Source organism: Pseudorasbora parva, chromosome 11, assembly GCF_024679245.1.
Source record: "Pseudorasbora parva isolate DD20220531a chromosome 11, ASM2467924v1, whole genome shotgun sequence".
NCBI lineage: Eukaryota > Metazoa > Chordata > Actinopteri > Cypriniformes > Gobionidae > Pseudorasbora > Pseudorasbora parva.
In genome coordinates this window covers 17681616-17701735 of record NC_090182.1, presented here as the reverse complement: position 1 = coordinate 17701735, position 20120 = coordinate 17681616, and the positions used below count along the sequence as shown (strand labels likewise).

Here is a 20120-nt window from a genome sequence, read left to right as displayed (position 1 = left end):
TAGTTAGTTAGTTAGTTAGTTAGTTAGTTAGTTAGTTAGTTAGTTAGTTAGTTAGTTAGTTAGTTAGTTAGTTTTATTTTAGTTTATTATTATTATCAACATTTATGTGAGGCCACAGACATGTTTATTCTAATGCCTGACCTGTGATCAGTGATTTCTGATATGTAATTATTCAAGTTCAGACAGGTTTGCTTTGTCTCAAAGTCCTGTAATAAAATCAAATAAAATCAGTAAATCAAGCCAGTGACTAAACGATCAACTTCACGTTGTAATGTGTTATTTAAATTGTGATTAAATTATATACCAACACGTTCTCACAACCAACCCGTCACATACTGACGCTTGGTCAGAACCCTTCTGCGTCACTTTTTAACACACAGGCTACCCCTTTAGCATTTTTTATTTTTTATATTTTGACGTGCAGGGTACTCTATTAATTTCACAATTGTATTTTTGCATTGTGTTTGCATTAATATTTATGGTGAACGCAATCATGAGATTGCAAAAATTGCGTTGCGGTGATGGGATCAATGGATTCACACATCTGTCTGTCTTTCTTTCTGTCTTCTGCTCAATGGTCATCACTGCAACATTTCATGTGACAGAAATCTAAATATAATGATATAATCAACACTTTTCATGATTCATTAATTTCGACAGCTGTAATGCAGTTAAAGTAATCAAGAGGGTTGCACATTTAATACTTATCCCATATGCCTTTTAATGTAATCTTTCCCTCCAAAGAGCAGATAACCGTTTGCCGGAACATCAGAGTCAGTGAGAGGCAAGAATCGTATCAGCCTGGTTTTGAGAACTGGATTCATTTAAAAAAAATCTGATTTAAATGAAGGACGTTTTTACAAGGTTTGGTCTGCTCTTTACTCAAAGTTTACGCATGATGGGAAAAAGAATGTTGTGTGTTTAAAATTAAGGACAGAATTCACAGTGTTATAAATTACATTTATTCTACTCTACTGTACCTTTTCTGTATTTATAGAGCATCATACAAATATGTTGTTCTCTGGAGGGACCTGTAGCAGTTTATTATTATTTGCTGTAATGTTTTTCATCATCTTGTCTGCTGTTTGATAAGTCAGTAGTTCACCCACATGGACACTTACATGCTTGAGGTCTTCTTAAAGCAGACATGTTGTCAAAAATATAAATTCTCTGTCTGGTTGCAAGCAAAGATCAGCGCCAGCACTGCATTTGGAAAGATCATAAGCCACCGTTGGCAGAAAGCCTGATATGCACTGCAATTTCCATTCATCGACTTCCAAATGACCATGCAAAATCTATATGAGGTTAGAATCCATTACAAGACATTACTTATCAGTGCTCTGGAATTTTGATAAGCTTCAAAATCTCATATCATTTTAGATAAGCCGGACTACACAGAAAGCTTCGGTTCTGATGTTCTCATGCCCCAGAATGTCAGTTAAGGCCTCACCTAATGAACATGTCAAGCCTTTGAGATATTGAGATATATTGATATATAAACAGTAGGCTTGACATGTTCATTATATATATATATATATATATATATATATATATATATATATATATATATATATATATATATATATATATATATATATATATATATATATATATATATATATATATATATATATATATATATATCACACAGTAACAATAAAACAATATGTATATATATATATATATATATATATATATATATATATATATCACACAGTAACAATAAAACAAACAACAACAACAAAAAACGTACAATGTAAAAAAATATAGGGAATACAGCGAAGCTTAAGTCTTTTCAAATCTTTTTGATTCTTTCTTCTGTGGAACACAAAACAGGACATAACACATTTTAAATAATACATTGGTCGCTCTTTTCTATGCACTTACTTTTAATGTGGACTGGAGCTTTCAAGATTAAAAAAAGAAGAAAAAAAATAACTTTTTGTGTTACACAAAAAGGTTATTCCTTTAAAGTTTGGGGTCGGAAAGTTTTTATTTTAAAAAATGTTATGCTCATCAAGGCTTCATTTATTTGAGAGAAAAAAAAATCTGCATTTTTTTAAATATTTAAGGGGTGATGAATTGAGAAATCAACTTTCCCTTGAGCTTTTGATATATAAAAGGTCATCCTGTAAGTTTCAGAGCTGAAAACGTCCTTGTTAGTCAAAGAAAAGCTTTTATAGACACAAGGCCTAGAAAATGGTCGTGTTCACAGCTTGACGTCATTGACTGATGAAACACCACCTCTACAGAATAAAAAGCTTGTGTAATTCCGTTGCACCGCCCACCGAACCAGCTGTTCGGATTGCGCTAGCCAACAGCAGTAAACACGCCGAAGAATATAGCAAAATATTGCGCTATTCCTGGTTGTGGAAGAACACAGTCACTGCATAAGCTTCCTTTGAATCTTAATATTAAGAATGTGTGGTTGAATGTTGTTTAAATGAAGATCTAGCTCACGAGAGGAAGACATGGTGTTCACTTAATTTCACTGCGGAATCGTTTGTCAACAAATCTCAGGTCGAGCTGGATTTGCAGACATTTGATATTAAAACACAATGCTATTTCTTCTATATTGGATCTGATAGGAGGAATGGTGCAACACACTTATGTGAGTAAAACGTGTTTTTTATATATATAATAGTATTGCATTGTTTTAGATTGTTTTCCTTATATGTAAGTTTCTAACAGAACACACCTTTAGCACGATGGACTCAGACATGTATGAGCCAGGGCTCGCAAAACCCAATGTCCCGGGGCTATGTGTTTTCCAGACGGGCTACCAAAACGTAAGCCCATCGGCAGGCCAATTAATCTCATAATATTCCTTTCTTGTTCTGCTATTCTCTCTCTTGGCATTTGAAGGGTGCGCGCGCACTTGTTGCGCAGGCTATGTAATACAAAAATAATAGTCCAATCAATCGTGGGTGGATGAGGAATGAATCATCGTGTTTGACATACTTGAATCTGGTTGCCGCTTTCAAAACAACCCCTCCCTCATGTGAACTGACAGGGGCATAGATATGACAGGAGCTGAAGCTCATTAAATATGCAAATCTCATCCAATTCTAGCCGTGGGCTTTACTTCCAAGTCTCCAGTGCGGCAATCCATCAAAACCCAGCGTTTTGAAGAGAGCCTTAAAACCAGTGTAGAAAATAGCATATTACGTAACATATTACATTTTATTTAACAAATATCTTTACCATTTCACATTTGCACAGTTATTAAAGCATTCGTTAGTGTACAGAGACTCAGTTGCAGTGACGATATCACTGCTTTCGTGAGCTCAAACTTTTCAGGCGTCTGCGATCGGCTACAATGTTCATCACTGCAGCCTTTCATGCCATAGATCTAAATGTAATGCAATACTTTTCCCGATTAGTTGTAATAGTTCAAACGCGCTGAGAGAGTAATGCTGGGCTATTTCAAATGGAAAGATGTTAGCCAATCACAGCAGTAGGAGTTTACACTGAAGTCTCACAGCAGACACGACCCTTAGAACAGAGCGTTCAGACGGAAAATCAGGGTAGGAAAAATGCCCTTTATTCATAAATTATTACCATTTTGATGTGAAACCCGAAGTGGACAAAGTACACAACTCTCTTACTTGAGTAAAAGTAAAAATACTAAGTAAAAGTTGTACAAATATATTTTTACTTGAGTAAAAGTACAGAAGTATTTGTTTTAAAAGTACGTATGTATCAAAATTAAAATTAAATTTCATGTCAACTTATTATTTTATTATTGGTATATAAATGCTCATGGTGGTTAAAGCCAGTCAGTGGTGCTCCATCCAACATGCCAGCATAAGAATACCTTAAACTTATTTCAATACTTTTAAAGTAACAAAGCTCTTTACAAAGCCGCTGTCACTTTAAGACCGAATGCACGGATCGTATTCTCTGATACACACGCAATATTCTCCCAACTGTTTACTTTTCTCTTATCGTTTCAGAAAACTGAAACATACTTTCTAAGTATGCCATGGGTGCACACACTGTGCCGAAGAACTTCTTCCATTTTGCTATAAACTGAGTGTTCAAAAAATGTTGGGAAATTTCACATGACCCTACAAGAGTGATTACTGACAAGCTGTCTGAACACAAAAAATAAAAAAAAATAAAAAATAAAAAAAACTTTTAAAGTAGAAAAAAATCATCCACTGACTTTCAAAGCTGCTACAGAAATGACTTTCGACTTTGAGGACCTTTGAGGTGTTTTTTTGAAATATAAATTTTTGGTAAACTAAATGTCTTTACTGTCATTTTCTATCCATTTAATGCACTCTTGCTGAATAAAAAAAATATATATTTCTTCAAATAAATAAATAATCTCGTACTGCAATAAACTGGACGCCCAGTTTCGCAGTGGTGCATATTAGACATTGAGGAAAATACACAGGATTTATTTTCGGTTCATGGGGTTTACTGTTTGCAGGAGTCTGTGTTTGTGTGTGTGCACGCGCATGCGTGTGTGTGTGTGTGTGTGTGTGTGTGTGTGTGTGTGTGTGTGTGTGTGTGTGTGTGTGTGTGTGTGTGTGTGTGTGTGTGTGTGTGTGTGTGTGTGTGTGTGTGTGTGTGTGTGTGTGTGTGTGTGTGTGTGTGTGTGTGTGTGTGTGTGTATTTAACCTCACTCTGAGGCAAGTCTGTGCAAAATAAAGTGAGCCAGTGCAAGGCGAAGGCTTCATGTCTCCGTGTCAAGGGGTTTAGTGTATCACAATGTCCCACCACTGGCCTTACTTGCTCCTCGACTTGAGCTTTTAAAAAACTTATTTTACAGAGAGCGGAGAAGCTGAAGAAAGAAGCAGAGGGATTTAAAGAGTGAGCATTTGAGAGTGAGTGTCAGTGAAAGGCTCAGACGGTCTTTCGAGGCCCAGTAGAGAGGCCTTTCACTGTCAAAAGCACGCACACGCATAAACTGTGTGCTGCACGGGGGGGAGAACGAGGAAGTTAAGAGATAGAAAAGGGAAACCTCTCTGTCCCACATTTGATTTTCCATGGCATGTTTTTTTTATAAGCTCACCTCTCCTTTCTCCTCCCCAGCCCCTACCCTTAGAGTATCAGATACTCTAGCATCCTGTCACAATTACAGGTTTAACGTCAGCAGCGTCTAGCAGGAAACCAAAGCTGTGGCATCATAGCTTTCACCAGGCACCTGTGGTCCACGATGACACCTAGCACACCAGTGGTTTTACTTTACGTTTTAGCATTATAAAGACTGTCTGAAGAGTCTTAGTCCGGTACGATTTTGGGCTGTCCCAGACAGAAGATGACCAAATGTGGTAATTGCTGTGGTCAAGGCTCCTAAACGGTGGTCATTGTACAATAAGAGAGGCTCAAAGGCCAGTGTCACAGTGTCAGAAATTTAGCATGATCACCTCACAGTGTGTTTGCTGCTACGACCTACGTCTACTGACTAGTCAATCAAAATGCAACATGAAATGTCCTATTGAACAATGCAACATTGCGCTTAAATTTAAAACTAGGAGCCTTTTACCCCGTGGTGCTTTTAGCCTTAACTCTTTCCCCACCAAACAAGGAATTTTCCATTATTTGTGAGAAAATTGTTCCAGGCCAAAAACAGAATTTTCTGGGTTTTCACTGTTAGATGCTAGGGGGCGCTATTACGCATCTTCTGAATGAGTACTGAATCTCCTGATCAAAACCCACACGCAGTAAAACAAGCGATCGTATCTAGTCATATGCATATGAAAAATAACATGATCATCATTATTAAACACCATATAAATCAAAACTGTCTAATGTTACTGAATGAAATGTGGACCCAGGAGGAGCTACAGGACTGTGCAAGCATTTGGGGTGTTGATGGATTCGATCTACTCCATCTGTGTTTGATCATCGCTCTGATTCTGGTCTGGAAACAGTCTTTCACAAAAACAGCATTTTCTCAGCTTTTTGTTCAAAATGTTGCTTTTTTTATGAAACTTACCCATATTCAAGTGTTGATAAAAGCTATAATAAAACAGGTTTTTTTGTTTGTTTGTTTAAAAGAATAGGGTCAGCTCTTTATTTTGATATATTGCATGCTCAGATATTCATTAAAGGTGCACTATGCAGCTTTTGTCCACTGGAGGGCGCCTATGCAAAACAAATGCGTAGTTTGATGACGCAAAGTGTGAGCGCAGCATCTTGGGAGATCTTCTCATCACAGCCGGTGAAAAATAGGACTCGGGCAGAAATCACGTTCATGCATGCGGTTATTAACATTACTGTAGTCTAAAGCAGAGCAGGACCGAGTGTTATGGACCTGAGCAAAGCTGCTGGAGCGATTGTTAAACAAATACCCGCCTCGCAAATACCGGGACTTTTATTATGACGGGACGGGACTCATTTGCCGGGCGCCTGCACAGATCCGCTCTTCCGGTCATGATTTTGAGGTAATGGAGCTCTGTTTATCATATTAGATACATTTAAGTGTGTTTAAAACGATGTTATGACGTTACTCCGTGCGTTCAGTTGTTCACACTGCTAAGAGTAAAGCGCTCCTGCCAAATAAAAGCCGAAATCGAGGGTAACGCAGATATGACGCAATTGACAGGCGACTCCTTCAAATGCAATGCTGCAACGTCCCTGTCCTTAGTTAAAATAGCAATTTTCTCACAATTTACAAATAGTTGGAAACATCTGGGATATTGTAGGTACTCAACTGAACAAAATATATAACACTGGCCTAGTGGTTTTTGGATATTTTACTGCAAAAATACTACATAGTTCACCTTTAAACAAAATATTCTATGGGTTGTATAGTTAATTGTTGTACCCTACCAAAACTGTTTATCCAACCCAGGCTAATTTGAAATATGTGAGTCCAGATACATTTCTGCGAAACTGCAAAAATTGTATGCTTGCATACAGTACATTTCAATGCAGTTTCCAAAAACAGTGTTTAGTGTAAATATTTTAGAGTTTATAGGATGAGATTAGTGACATCTGATCAAGAGAAAAGATTAAGGTAAACATCTAATCCCATCCTATACAAAATGTATTATATGTCAAACCCATGACCTTGGCGTTGCCTATCCCAACTCTTGATTTGTTGATACAGTTTTGGGGTTGCACTGGGGACCAAAAATACTGCTATAATAAAATAAGTGAATCCCATTTATTTAAAATATATATATATGTATTGTATTTTTTTTACACGTTTGATGTGCTGGTTAAAAGGCCACAGACAACACTAACGTAACTTGAAAGGGGATATCTAATCACCTCTTCAGAGAGAAAAGTCCTAAAAACATTCAAGTATCCGATGTGCAGAGTGTTTTATCTTTACACAACGTCTGGTAATGCAGAGGATTGTGCTTTACTTGTGTGTGCGTATGTGTGCTTTGCTTTGAAGGGTAAGGATCAAACTCTGACTGCAGAGGAGGCACAGTCTGGGCCCCATTAATGTTTCATTAACAGACTGTGTGTGTGTGTGTGTGTGTGTGTGTGTGTGTGTGTGTGTGTGTGTGTGTGTGTGTGTGTGTGTGTGTGTGTGTGTGTGTGTGTGTGTGTGTGTGTGTGTGTGTGTGTGTGTGTGTGTGTGTGTGTTTGGGCACTGTGAGAGAGGAGAGAATTGAAAGGGAGAATGTGCAAAGCTAGTGGAGACTTCAAGGATGCAAAGAAAGAATAAAAGGACCTCTAGAGAATAAGAGGGTGAAAAAAGGGGTCCAGTAAGGGAGAGGCCAAGAAAAGAGGGAGGAGAAATTACATGTGTGAGAGAAGAGCAAAGTAAAAGAAAAGATGTGTGTGGGAGTGCGGGAAGACGTGATGATGTCAAGGAACCTGGCAATAGAGGAAGGTGAGGGGAGAGAAAGAGAGATCATTTCTCGCTCCATAAATATCAGCACACATCATTGTTTTCAATGTGCCCACTGAGATAATGTACAATAGATTTGAGGCAAACGTGATGCCATACGGGGGCTCCTATTGGATAGAAATAAATCCTGGGTACAAACAACACAATCAATTTCAAATTAAAGGGATAGTTCACCCAAAAAAGAAAATTATCTTATTATTTTCTCAGCTTCATATAATTCCAAACCAGTATGATTTCTTTCCTTCTTCTACAGAGCACAAAAAGTACATTTCAATATACAATAGCCATTGTTTTCAATATAATGAAATTGTGCTATCAAGCTTCAAAATGGCAAAAAATACAATAAAAGTGTCATAAGTGTGGTACATAATGACTAATATATGGGGTTAAATTGGGCCGGGGCTGAGCCCGGCACATAGGCTTATGATGGTAGCTCATCAGTGGACTTTCCTCATACATTTTCAGCAATATAGGCTATATTTTTACACCATTCTCATTCTAACTAATTCAAGGAATGATTCAAAAGCTTTGCTTTTTATGGCATTAATGGACAAAACAGCGCAAGTGCATAAACACTGTGAATTACAGCAGTGTGACTATGTGTGAGCACAGTGACGAAGCTTACACATAAAATAGAACCCAGCAGAAATAACAAACCCCAAACTCGATCACAAAAAAATATGAAAAATATTAACACAATGCGAGGAGAAATAACAAAACGGACTGCAAGCATGAGTTCAGTTCTGTAGATCTAAACACACGCAAGCTTAAAGGGCACCTATTATGCAAAATTCATTGAACATAAATGTATGTTGGCAGTGTGTGTACACAACCACCCTATAATGGTAAAAATCCACCCACTCCTTTTTTGAAATCATAAGCAGTGTCTCAGAACAAGCCGTTTGTTCTGACCAAAGGCCCCGCCCACTAGTGTTGATGGACATGCCGTATTAGCATAGACCCCGCCCTCAGAGAGCTGCACACAGCCCACCATGTTTATCTCCTCGCCTGAGCATTTAACAGCAGCCTAAAGTAAGAAATCTGTCCTTAATAAAGCTACTAAAGTTCATTCAGTCAAGAGCAGTGAGTTATTTTCTGTTTATATTTTGCTATTTGATTTATATCAACAGCATAGTAGTAGGTAACAGTTACTGTATATTACACTGCTTTCACTTTAGTTACACAGATCTAATATACACACCATGCTGGATTTGTACTAGCTGCATAAGTGCACAGACATAACCAACTGTTTTCATGTAAACGTTCATGGCAAGACCTTGTGTGCATTTTGACAATTTAAATGCAATAACACATGAAAGAGAACTAGTCTAGTTTAAAATACTCACGGAAGCATCGCCATCCAGCTCTATGTGCGCATGCGTCGTGTGTGTGTGTGCTCAAGTTGAGGGTGAGGAGACTTTAAAACAAATGCAGATTATAATATTTCATGAGCATGTCTGCCATAAAGATGATCATCAAAACAAACAGATGTATCCTGTTTCAGCTTTCATTCACAAGCTGTGAAGATTCTGCCCTCGGAGATCGTCCTTGATCTAGTTCATTGGTATAAATATGGTGTATGGAAAGTATATATACTCAGTGTAGAAATATGTGAAAGGATTATAGATGTTTGTTTAACTTTTAACTTTAGGCATCCAAAATGTTTAGTTTTTGTTGTTGTTGTTGATTTTTTTTTATTCTAGACATGGTTAAATATGAGTTAAAGCTACACCATGTAACTTTTCCATCAGCTGAAGGGCGCCTTATCAAAGCAAAGGCGTAGTTTGATGTCGCCAAATTTGAGCTCAGAATCTTGAGACATGTGGTCTTCACCTCTCAGCCGGTGAAACAGAATCAGAAATCAAGTTCATGGATACGATTATCAATGTTACTGTAGTATGAAGGTTGAGGAGCTGAGCAAGGCAGCTGAAGCGATTGTTACGCAAACACTGTTTATCATATTAGATACATTTAAGTGTGTTTAAAATTATGTTATGACGTTACTCTGTGCGTTCGCTCAGCGGCTGCTGTGACACTTGTTGCACACTGCTAAGAGTACAACTGCCAACCGAGGGTATGATATGACGCAATTTACAGGCGACTCCCTCAGTCGTCCCGGTTCCTTGGTTAAAATATCAATTTTCTCACAATTTACAAATAGTTGAAAACTAGGGCTGTCAAAGTTAACGCAAATTAACTTTAACGGCACTAAATTTATTAACGCGCATTAATGCAGTGCGCAATTTCTGTTTGATCCATAGTCCGTAGTTGGAGAAATCGAGATAAGCCATAGACGTAAAGGATGCAGCAGCAAACATTAATAGGGAAAGAAAATGATTAACGTTAATATTCTAATCTAACAGTGAAGTTATTGCCTATAAGCTACCAAATTTTCTGTTTAACCAAATTAGACACCAGGTCGAAAGAAAAGTCTGTTTACATTGAGCACATTCTCTGCAGTCCGAGCGCGATGCACTGAAGCTCACTCTCGCTCATGTCTGAGGTTAACCATTGGCACATCACGACTTATAGTACATGTGTTATATTGAACTAAATGCATTACAATCGGCTTAAATGAATCCACAGGTTACTTTTCTCAACAAGAGCGCTCCCGAGTCCGTGTTCTTCACACTGTTCACGTGAGAATAGCTAATAACCCAGTCTCATATAAAAATGTACCCTGACTACGTTGGTCCAAAGTGCAAAACGTAGAGGGGTTACAATAATGGCCCTTGAATTGTATGACTGTTACGTTTTTTGCCTATTCTTTTCCTATTGTTTTGCGTCCAAGTCACGTGACTTTCAAGATTCCGATCGTGAGAACAAAAAACATGCCGGGCATTTCTCTCATTTTTAGTGAAAAAAAATCAATATTTTGAGTTAAAATAAATTTTAGAATTCTAATAAATTAGAATAAATTTTGATTACATTTCTAGCGAAAAATATATCGTTTATTTTCATAATATTCACTCAGTGAATGTACATAATCACTCGCTTGTTCGTTATTGCGAAGATTTTTCAGATCTCGCCAGAATAATGTGAAACTGCAACGTTTAGGTTGCTATGGACGCTGCTATCGCCTAGCAGATTCCACATACTCTTCCTTGCGATATCGCTCTGTCTGACGGATCAAACCCCTGCCCACTATATACGTTTTGTCTGAGGTTGATTTGCTGATCAACACATTAATCCGTGGAAGCGGGAGAAACTAATGTTGACAAAGTGACGAGTTACGATCAGTCAGCTGTTTTTAATTTTGACATCTACCGGAACGTCCGTGCATTTGTGTGGTGCGATCTCATTGGTGGGTGTTGGGTGTTGACGCGTCAATGCCCCACGAAGAAGAAAAAGAAGAAGAAGAAGAAGACGAATATGAATACGAGGAAAAATAAGCAGGGAAAGTTAAACAAGGAGGAAAAGGAAGCGTGGAAAAATAACTTGACCAAGCTGAAAATTAATCACCTTGACCCCGATGATGCCATATTCCTGGTTGAACCGAACTGTTTCTCTCGGAGTGGGACAGCTGATGTTTTTTTCTCTCGGACAACTGATGCTGAAATAAGCATGGGTGAACCGAGGATTTGTGTACGTTTATGTTATGTCAATGTAATTTTATTTAATCTGTGTAAAACATCAGTGTTTGCACGACAGTGGCATTGAGTGCTTTTGCAAAACATAAATGAAAAAACGTATCCAAGATGATGATGATGACGACAATAATAATTATTACTAGTTTTTGACTACAAACACTTGAAATGAATGTGTTTTAATGTCTTTTTATCCGCCGGGATGATAGAAATGACGTCATTACATAAGGATGTAAAAGAACCAGTGATCCGTATTTTTTTAGTTTTTTTTTTTACCGGTTCATTGAAACGAACTGTCCGAAAGAACCGGTTCGGGAAAAGGAACTGAACTTTCCATCACTAGCCGATAAGTCAGTTTTAGCGAATCAGCGCGCAGTATTCCAGTCAGATGACAAGGATGCATGCTAGTCACTTAGAAATGTCATGCTAGCTGAGGGGAGTTTCGTCATATCTGAGGAGTTATAATTCTGACTACTAAATTCTAATCTAATGCAATATAATTCTAATCTAATGCAACTCCTTGTACACCATGAAGGAGTGTGTCCATCTGTTATGTGTGCACATGTATGCACACCTGTTTTAAATGCAGTTACAAAGCAATTACTTGGTTTTGTTTAACATAAAAACAATTATCTGCTTTTGCTAATAAACAACCTTTTAATATATAAAAACTTATTTATCAATAATATAGTTACTGTATTTTTTGTTATTATTACTTAATCAAAACAGCTGAACTGCCATTTAATTGCTATTACTTGGAATCCACAATAAATCAAAAAGCATGCTTTCTTAAAATTAAGAAAAACTGTTTTTGCAAATTAAGAGTTATCTATTTTTGCAAATTAACTCTTCATGTATTGCTGTCCATTTAAAAAAATGCAGCATTTTTTTTTTCCTTATGAAGAAAATAAATATTTTAAGATTGCTAAAAAGACACTTCTGTATTTACTGGGGTGGTATGAATGTAAAAAAAGAAAAAAGAAAAAAAGATACGTGCAAACAGCACATTCTCATATAACCTGACACCAGCATATAAGCACATGCAGCCGAATAATTATTCCACGTATGTATTATTTCTAACATACTTTCTTAAATATGACAGTTTTTTCTGTGTAGTATTTGTGCATTCCAGTATAATAATTTCTACAAAAATATTACATGATTTACTTATTACAGTGTTTACTTGGTCATGGGCCATTGAAACCCCAGAGCACCCCCAAACAAATCCCAATCGGAGTAAATTAATAATTGCATAAGGACAACCAGTATATTATTCAGGACTTTTTATGTTACACTGAGAAAAAAAAAAAATATCATACAGGTTTGGAACCACATGAAAGAGAGTAAATGATGACAGAACTTTCGATATTTGCGATATTTGTCCCTGCAGGTTTGAGATCAAAGTGCTCATTCTATTTTCCTCTGTGTTTTCCTTTTTGTCTCCAAAGGTTACCAAACCCTTAAGAGCCAGAGTGGGTAGGTGTAAATAATTGCAACTGAGCAGGTGTGTATGCCTATAGAGGTGTGAAAAAGACTTTCACCTGATCTTGTTCGTCTTTTATATTTCATTTTCACTCAGCTGGCAAAAAAAAAAAAAAAAAAAAAACGTGTAGGGGATGGAAGGGAGTCTGGACCCCTGCTAGAGAATTTGTGAAAGTCAGGCACAAGAGGAAATTGAAACTGATGGCAAGATAACTGGTCATGACTTTCATGAACGGCATGATATTGTTTGAGAGATGAAATCCTATGACATATGATGTAGGAGGGGGTATTTTGCCACCAGACTTTTGTGCCAAGGCCTGAGTCACAACCTCCACCCACACACACTGTACTCCGCCAACACATGCGGGAAGCACTACACTATGTGTATTATATATATCTTTTTTTTTTTTTTTTTTTTTTTACAGATGTTCATACAGCAGCTTTAGAACTACTGTAATATTTGGAAGGTATTTAACACACCATTGATCTGCAATATTTATCAAAATCCAAAGCTTCTTGACATGATGCATGATGTACTTCTGCTAGAGACTGCAAAAAGTCTGCCGTAGTCCTCAGACTCAAAAAGATAGTTTGAAGACAGCTTATCGCAAATGTCAAAAGCAATCTAATCACCGCAACAGAAAGAAAGAAATACCAAAGGTGTGCAATCGTCTTGTAGCCACATTACCGCAGGGTCTTCAGGAACACATGAAACGGGCGATGTGTCAGAAATTACCATCTATGCAAATGGAAACAGCCTGCAAGCACCTGTTCACCTTGTCAGCACAGTTAAAAATGTTGGGAGAGACATTTTTTGGCTGATTTTTAGTACTTAGATAATTATATTAATAATGCATGTGAGAATAATATAGGAGAAATGTCTAGACTAAGGCTGAGATAGCATGTTACATCACAAAGTGAAGGCCTGCTGAATATTCATTGGCATAGTCATGACATTTCAACCAACCAGAGTACTGTAGTCATTTTGAAAGTGAACGGAGCTTTATTTGAGCTGATGTCTCGGGTCTTAATAGTGCAACTTTACTCAGCGCACAGAATCAGAATCTCCGCCCATTACCAGACTTAATTTCCCAGAAGTCACGCTCACAAGCGTAGCAGAAAATTCTATACGTACCCTCTCTAATCATCAAACACAGCTGCCCTATAGACTGCAGTAGAGTCCATGCACATTTAATGGATTTATGGGCTTGAGAGGGAGACTACACAATTGGTTCTGCAGTACAGTGCATGTGTGGTATGAATTGCTATTATAAATTATAGGTGAGACAGAGTGTGTATGAAAGAGAGAACAACTCTTTTGAATCTGTTCTTTTCAATGAATTGGATGAACGGGGTCTGAATCTTCAAGGTCACAAGTTATTGGTTTGAATTTGAATCCATCAGAGTGTTTCAGTGTAAATGACTCACTCACTCGCCCACCACTGCTGGTATTTCGGCTGATTTATTTCACAATATACTTGTAATACTTTGTTTGACCAATTGAGGCATTCAGCGGTCAGATAGTACCTTCATTGTCCTGCTGTATAATAGTGATGGCTCCTTTTGAAACTGCGTCATAAAGCTTCGGAACATTTAGCCCTCTTTAATTTCAAATCAGTGGTGTGGCGTATTTATCAAACTCGTCGAGTCACATGATTCTTGAACATTTCTATTTTATGCCAAACTGGCATTTTCAACGTATTGTAAGTGATAATAGCCCTGGGCCTTAGGATTTTTACAGTACAGTGTTTCATGGTTTTCACAAGGCTAGTTCTAAAAGTAGAACAGTGTAAGCTGTGTCAGGGTGAAAAAGAAAAATCCGCTTTAAAACTTTTACAACTAATATTGAGCTGTGTGGGTGTGTGTATATGTGTATGAGGCTGGGATAGAGGTAGAATGACAGGTCAGCAGTCTCTAGCCTCCAGAAAGCCTCGGGTGTTTTGCAGTCCTGTTTCTTACCGTCGGGAAATGCATGCAGCTATAAAAATGGGCGAAACCGGTGCCGTCAACTAGCCCATTAGGCATAAACAGGTGTTGGTGTGGGTTGTTTGTTTGTGTATGCATGTGTGAGGCGGGTGTTCTCAAACTTACCTGAAGAGGATCTCCTATTTTCATAGCAATCATCAGGTCTTTAAAAGCAGGAAGCGGGGCAATAGGAATAATATGGGACACATTATGGACCTTATCCGTGTAGCGTGTTTCCACTAAAGGCAAGTTTGCAGAACCCAAGTGCAGTTTATTCAAAAATAGAACAACTTAACAAAGGACTTGGCTGGGCAAAACAAGAAAGAAAAACTTGGCATGGCATGGCGTTGCTAAACTCCTCAACAGCAGGTTACAACATTGAACAGGAACACATGACAAAACCAGGACACATGACTAGGAAAAACTTGAAAATAAAAGACATGAACAAGAAAAAAAACCATGACACCCTGTGGCATATTGAAATAATGTATCCCGAGTGGTTCTAAATGATTTACTGAAGTACATGGAGGCCAGCTATATTACTGCTTTTTGTAAGACTTGAGGTGATCATCTAAAAAATTAAAAAAAATGTACATTCACCCCACGGCTAGATAAAATGCCAGTTTTAATGCTTGTTTACCCCTGACAGCAAGCTTTTGTGATCCAAAATAATAGTAATAATAATAATAATAATGTCAATGATATTTAAACAGTTAGTCCATACAAATATTTATTTTAATACTGATGTAATGAGGTCATGTGTATGTTTGTTGAGTAATTTACACATCTCAACCAAGCAGAGTCAAGGAGCGTAATATCACGGTTATCTGGACTCATCTTTAGTCTCACTTTCATGGGCTTTCAGTTTGTTGTCATCAGTCACATGTTTCATTGTCTGTGTTTTGCCACTCATCTCTATTCCCATGGACACTAATCTTCCACCGCAACTGCACATCATGTAGTTCATTACCTCTGTGTATTTAGTTCCTCTCTGTTAAGTCTTTAGTTGTCAGTTATTGTTTGTGTGCGCATGTTGCACATGCTGGCTCTTTGATACTGCACTCTTAAAAAATGCTGGGTTAAAAACAACCCAAGTTGTGTTGAAAATAAACAAACCCAGAAATTGAGTTGTTTGAATGGGTCCATTCACTGGGTTCAAACAACCCAATTTCTGGGTTTGTCCGTTATCAACCCAACTTGGGTTGTGTCTAGTTTAAGAAAATCTTGTTTATGTTTTATAATCCGGTCTTCTTTTTTATTATTTTTCATTTAAAATTAGAAATTGTCAGTGACCCACAGAGATGCAAGTTAGTTTTCCCCCATTTTTCCTAGACTGGTTTCCTCCAGAAAACTATGGAGAATGTGCATCTCAGTTGTCAATCATTCAGTTTAAAATCTGTGGTAGCTTTTGCAGTGTCATCATGTCATTCTCCAAGCCAGGAATACAGTAAAATAGACAACGATAACCATCTGTTCCAGCAAGAATGGACTGACAAGTGAGTGTTCATACCAAATGCAACTAGTTCTCATCCAATGTGCTTGCAACAAAACCATATAGCGAAGGTGTACTATGTCAGTGTATAACTCCACTAGCCATCAGTCGGATTTGCAGTAGTCTTTCTGTTATGGAAAAAGCACTTTTCTGGTTTTTAAAATGTTTTTGCCAACACCAATAACAAAACTTTAACAATATTTTATCTGAGTTTATCACTTAATGGATATGTTTAGTAGCTTTTTCAGGTTGACCCTCACGCCCTCAAGAATTATTCCATTTGGCTTGTTTGTTGATTTGTTTAGTTTATTTATCAAATGAAATGAGTTGCAGTTTTCATTTTAAGCTTCATTATACTCATAGGCTACAGTTGACCTCTTTTTGTCAGCTCTTCCATCTGAGGTTTGCCGCTTCATAAACTAAGCTTTACACGTTTGCACTTTAACGAATGATGCAGTTTATCCATTCAGAGTGTTACTAGAGAAGGTCTAATTATCAGCAAAAACTTCTGTGGTGTGTTTCTAGCAAACTGTCTTTCATGGCTGAATGTTGTATGATTGGATGCAAAGTGTAATGTTCATAAATCTTTTCCTTATTGTTGGAGTTCAAATGCGATCTGCCTGGACTAATTTGTGTGTTTACACTACTAGAGGGGGTTACCGTAGGAAAAGGAGTTGCAGAAACATTGATTGAGCAGAGAGAGGCTGTTTCATCAGCGCTGAAAGAGAAATCAATGATTCATAATGATAAAAGACTGTAAAGTGTGCCATTACTTAAAACTGGTGCTGCATTTTAGTGCACTTTTGATGCAAAACTGTCCATGAAAGCAGTGAGTGTCAACTAATTTAGTTTTAGAACCCAGATGTTTCATTGGACGTTGTCAAGTGATGTGAAATTGTGTCGTAATTACTTAAACTCTAGGCCATCTATAAAACATATTAATATGAATGACATTTTCTACTCCCCTTTAAATTTACACCACTTAAAGGGTTAGTTCACCCAAAAATGAAAATTCTCTCATTAATTATTTACCCTAATGTTGTTCGACACCCGTAAGACTTCCGGAAGACATCTTACGGGTGATATCAATATTGATTCATGATTCGGATCGCATGTCAAACTGCTGAAATCACGTGACACTGGCGATCCGAATCATGAATCGATACACTGATTCATAACCATTCAAAATTTTGTTTTGAAATCAGCCCATCCCTATATAAGTCGTTATTTAGCTTTTTTTGCTCACAAAAACTATTCTCGTCACTTCATAAAATTATTGTAGAATCACTGTAGTGAGATGGGCTTTGTAATGTCGTCTTTAGTGCCTTTATGAGTCTTGAGAGAGGAAATGACATTGGTGTCAATGAAGGCCTGTCTGAGCCATCGGATTTCAACAACAATATCTTCATTTGTGTTCTGAAGATGAACAGAGGTCTTACGGGTGTCGAATGACATTAAGGTACGTAATTATTGACAAAATTTTCATTTTGGGGTGAATTAACCCTTTCAAAACACGTCAGGGCTAAAATTACTGGGTACAAATTGAGTGCATATTGTTTATAAAACTAGTCTTGTCAATAAAATATATTTATGGACCCACTTTAGTATATTAAGTGGCCTTACTAACATTTTAATTAATCATTTGATACAATACACTTGTGTACATACTGTAAATATTTTTACAATGTACTTACATTTTTAAAATGACCTGCATGTAATTAAATCTGCAATTATTTCTATATTTATAATGACACTGTTGACACTTCCCTTACACCTAATCTTACCCTTAAACTTACCCATACCACCACACCTGTCCTGAACTCTACCCGTATCCCACCTCAATATCAGCAGATGGGTTTTGCAATACAATATGAACTTACATTTTTTATGTAAGTACATGAAGGACAACTAATAAAAAATGGGGCCTTATTTATTTATTTATTTATTTATTTATTTATTTATTTATTTATTTATTTATTTATTTATTTATTTATTTATTATGGCTCAATGAAAGCTTTCTGGAATATAACTCCAAATAAATAACACCACTGATGTTTTTATACTATTATAGTTTTATGATATGAGCTTTTATTATTATATTTTATTTTACAGTTTTCTTCTGTTTTCTTTCTTCTGTTTTAGTTTTAGTCATTTTAAGACGTAACGTTTTTCATCTAATATATACTTTTATTTCAAATGAAAATGATTTTTAATAGTTTTAATTACCAATAATAACATTAATAAAGTCTAGAATGTATAAAAGAGTGTGTGTGGGGGGGTGGTGGGGGGGTGTATTTCATCCACATATGCATTTGGGGGTTAAAAGTCGATGTGCATATTTGTTGTGGCATCTTTTTTTACGTTTGTATGATCATACAGCTAGTTGCATTATCATCACTGTCTTTTCCCTGCTCTACACAACTCTATATGAACAGACCTGCGGCCCACCAGTCGAAAAGCACTGCTAAAGAATAACCATGTGCAGCGAAGACAGCAACAGCAGAGCTACATTTATCGTATCTGAAACATATTGTCAGATCCTATTGCCTCTTATTCTCATTCAAACGATATTGCACCACCAAGTGATCCGAACACAGAGCTGGAAATCATCAGATTAATGGTGAGACTGCAGAGGGGACACGGACAGCATGTCTGCCTAACTCTAGATTCATTCCATTAGTGTGCCTCCACACTGTGGTCCCGCTCTAGTACATTTCCTCTCCTCTCACATCACCTCTGTTCAATTTAACGCTGTGTTGCTGCTAGCACTCCAAGCAGGGCCTGCCAGTGCCGTATCACGGCTGCTTTTCCATTTGACAGAACACACACACATACACACACACATACAAACCCGCCCAAGGAAGGCTGCCTGCTGCAATTAGCCGGGATTTAACAAACCCTGCAGACGATCCTCACTTCTCATATAGGGACGCCAGCCATGGGCGCTTGACCGATTGCACGGGGCGATAGGGCGACGCGGGACAGGCTGGCAGAAGCAACCAGAGCATTGAAGATCAATCCAAAAGCCCTGGATCTTTCTAGCCAGGGAAGGAACATAACCGATGCTCATTTTTAGTGTATCTTCGGCTCCCCGCTTGTTTATAGTAATCCCCAAGGCTCTGTCCATACCTCACTGGATTAAAGGCTCGGTTGTTTGGGCGCGAGAGAGATAGAGAGGTCTGGAGAAGATTGCTGCTATCAGCCTCAGCGTGCTGCTACTGTACACAGCAGTAGACGTGCGGTCAGTCCCTGTTCTGTAAGCTCAGTAAACAGAGACTTTGTGCTTATAACCCGGGTCAGACTGTTGCCGGAGGCTTCAGACGTCTGTTAGGGAGGTGACTTTCTTAATAATGCTGGCACTCAGCAAGTGTACGAGTTCATTTTCATAACCAGCAAAAAAAACATACAGCAGCTATTTGCACTAGGTCTAAATAGAATCTAGTTGCCATTTACACTAAGTGCAAATAGCGATAGATTCTATTCACACCAAGTGTTAATAGCAACTACATTCTATTTAGACCTAGTGCAAATAACATATTTTATTAGCGAAAGATTATATTAACACTAAGTGCAAATAGCTGTAGTTTCTATTTACTAAGTGAAAATAGTGATATATTCTATTTACACTGTATAAAATCAGCAGTTCATTGCCATATAAATAGTAATTATATGTAATCTATCATTTTGACAGATACATACTATTTGCACCTCAGTATTATTGTACATTAACAGGATGCAATTATAAAAGTGTAAATGATTATTTTTATTTAAA

At 37.4% G+C, this 20120-nt stretch overlaps 1 protein-coding gene across 3 annotated transcripts in view; it reads left to right on the top strand.

Moving 5' to 3' along the window:
* Positions 1 to 20120, top strand: part of lingo2 (leucine rich repeat and Ig domain containing 2) — a 348108-nt gene that overhangs the window by 290114 nt on the left and 37874 nt on the right. Inside the window, exon 5 of one of the 3 annotated variants that reach the window (XM_067457310.1) lies at positions 12858 to 12913. The exons of the other annotated variants lie outside the window; for them this stretch is intronic. The gene's annotated coding sequence lies outside the window, so the exon portion shown is untranslated. The remainder of the gene's footprint in view (positions 1 to 12857; positions 12914 to 20120) is intronic. 3 annotated transcript variants of the gene reach the window in all.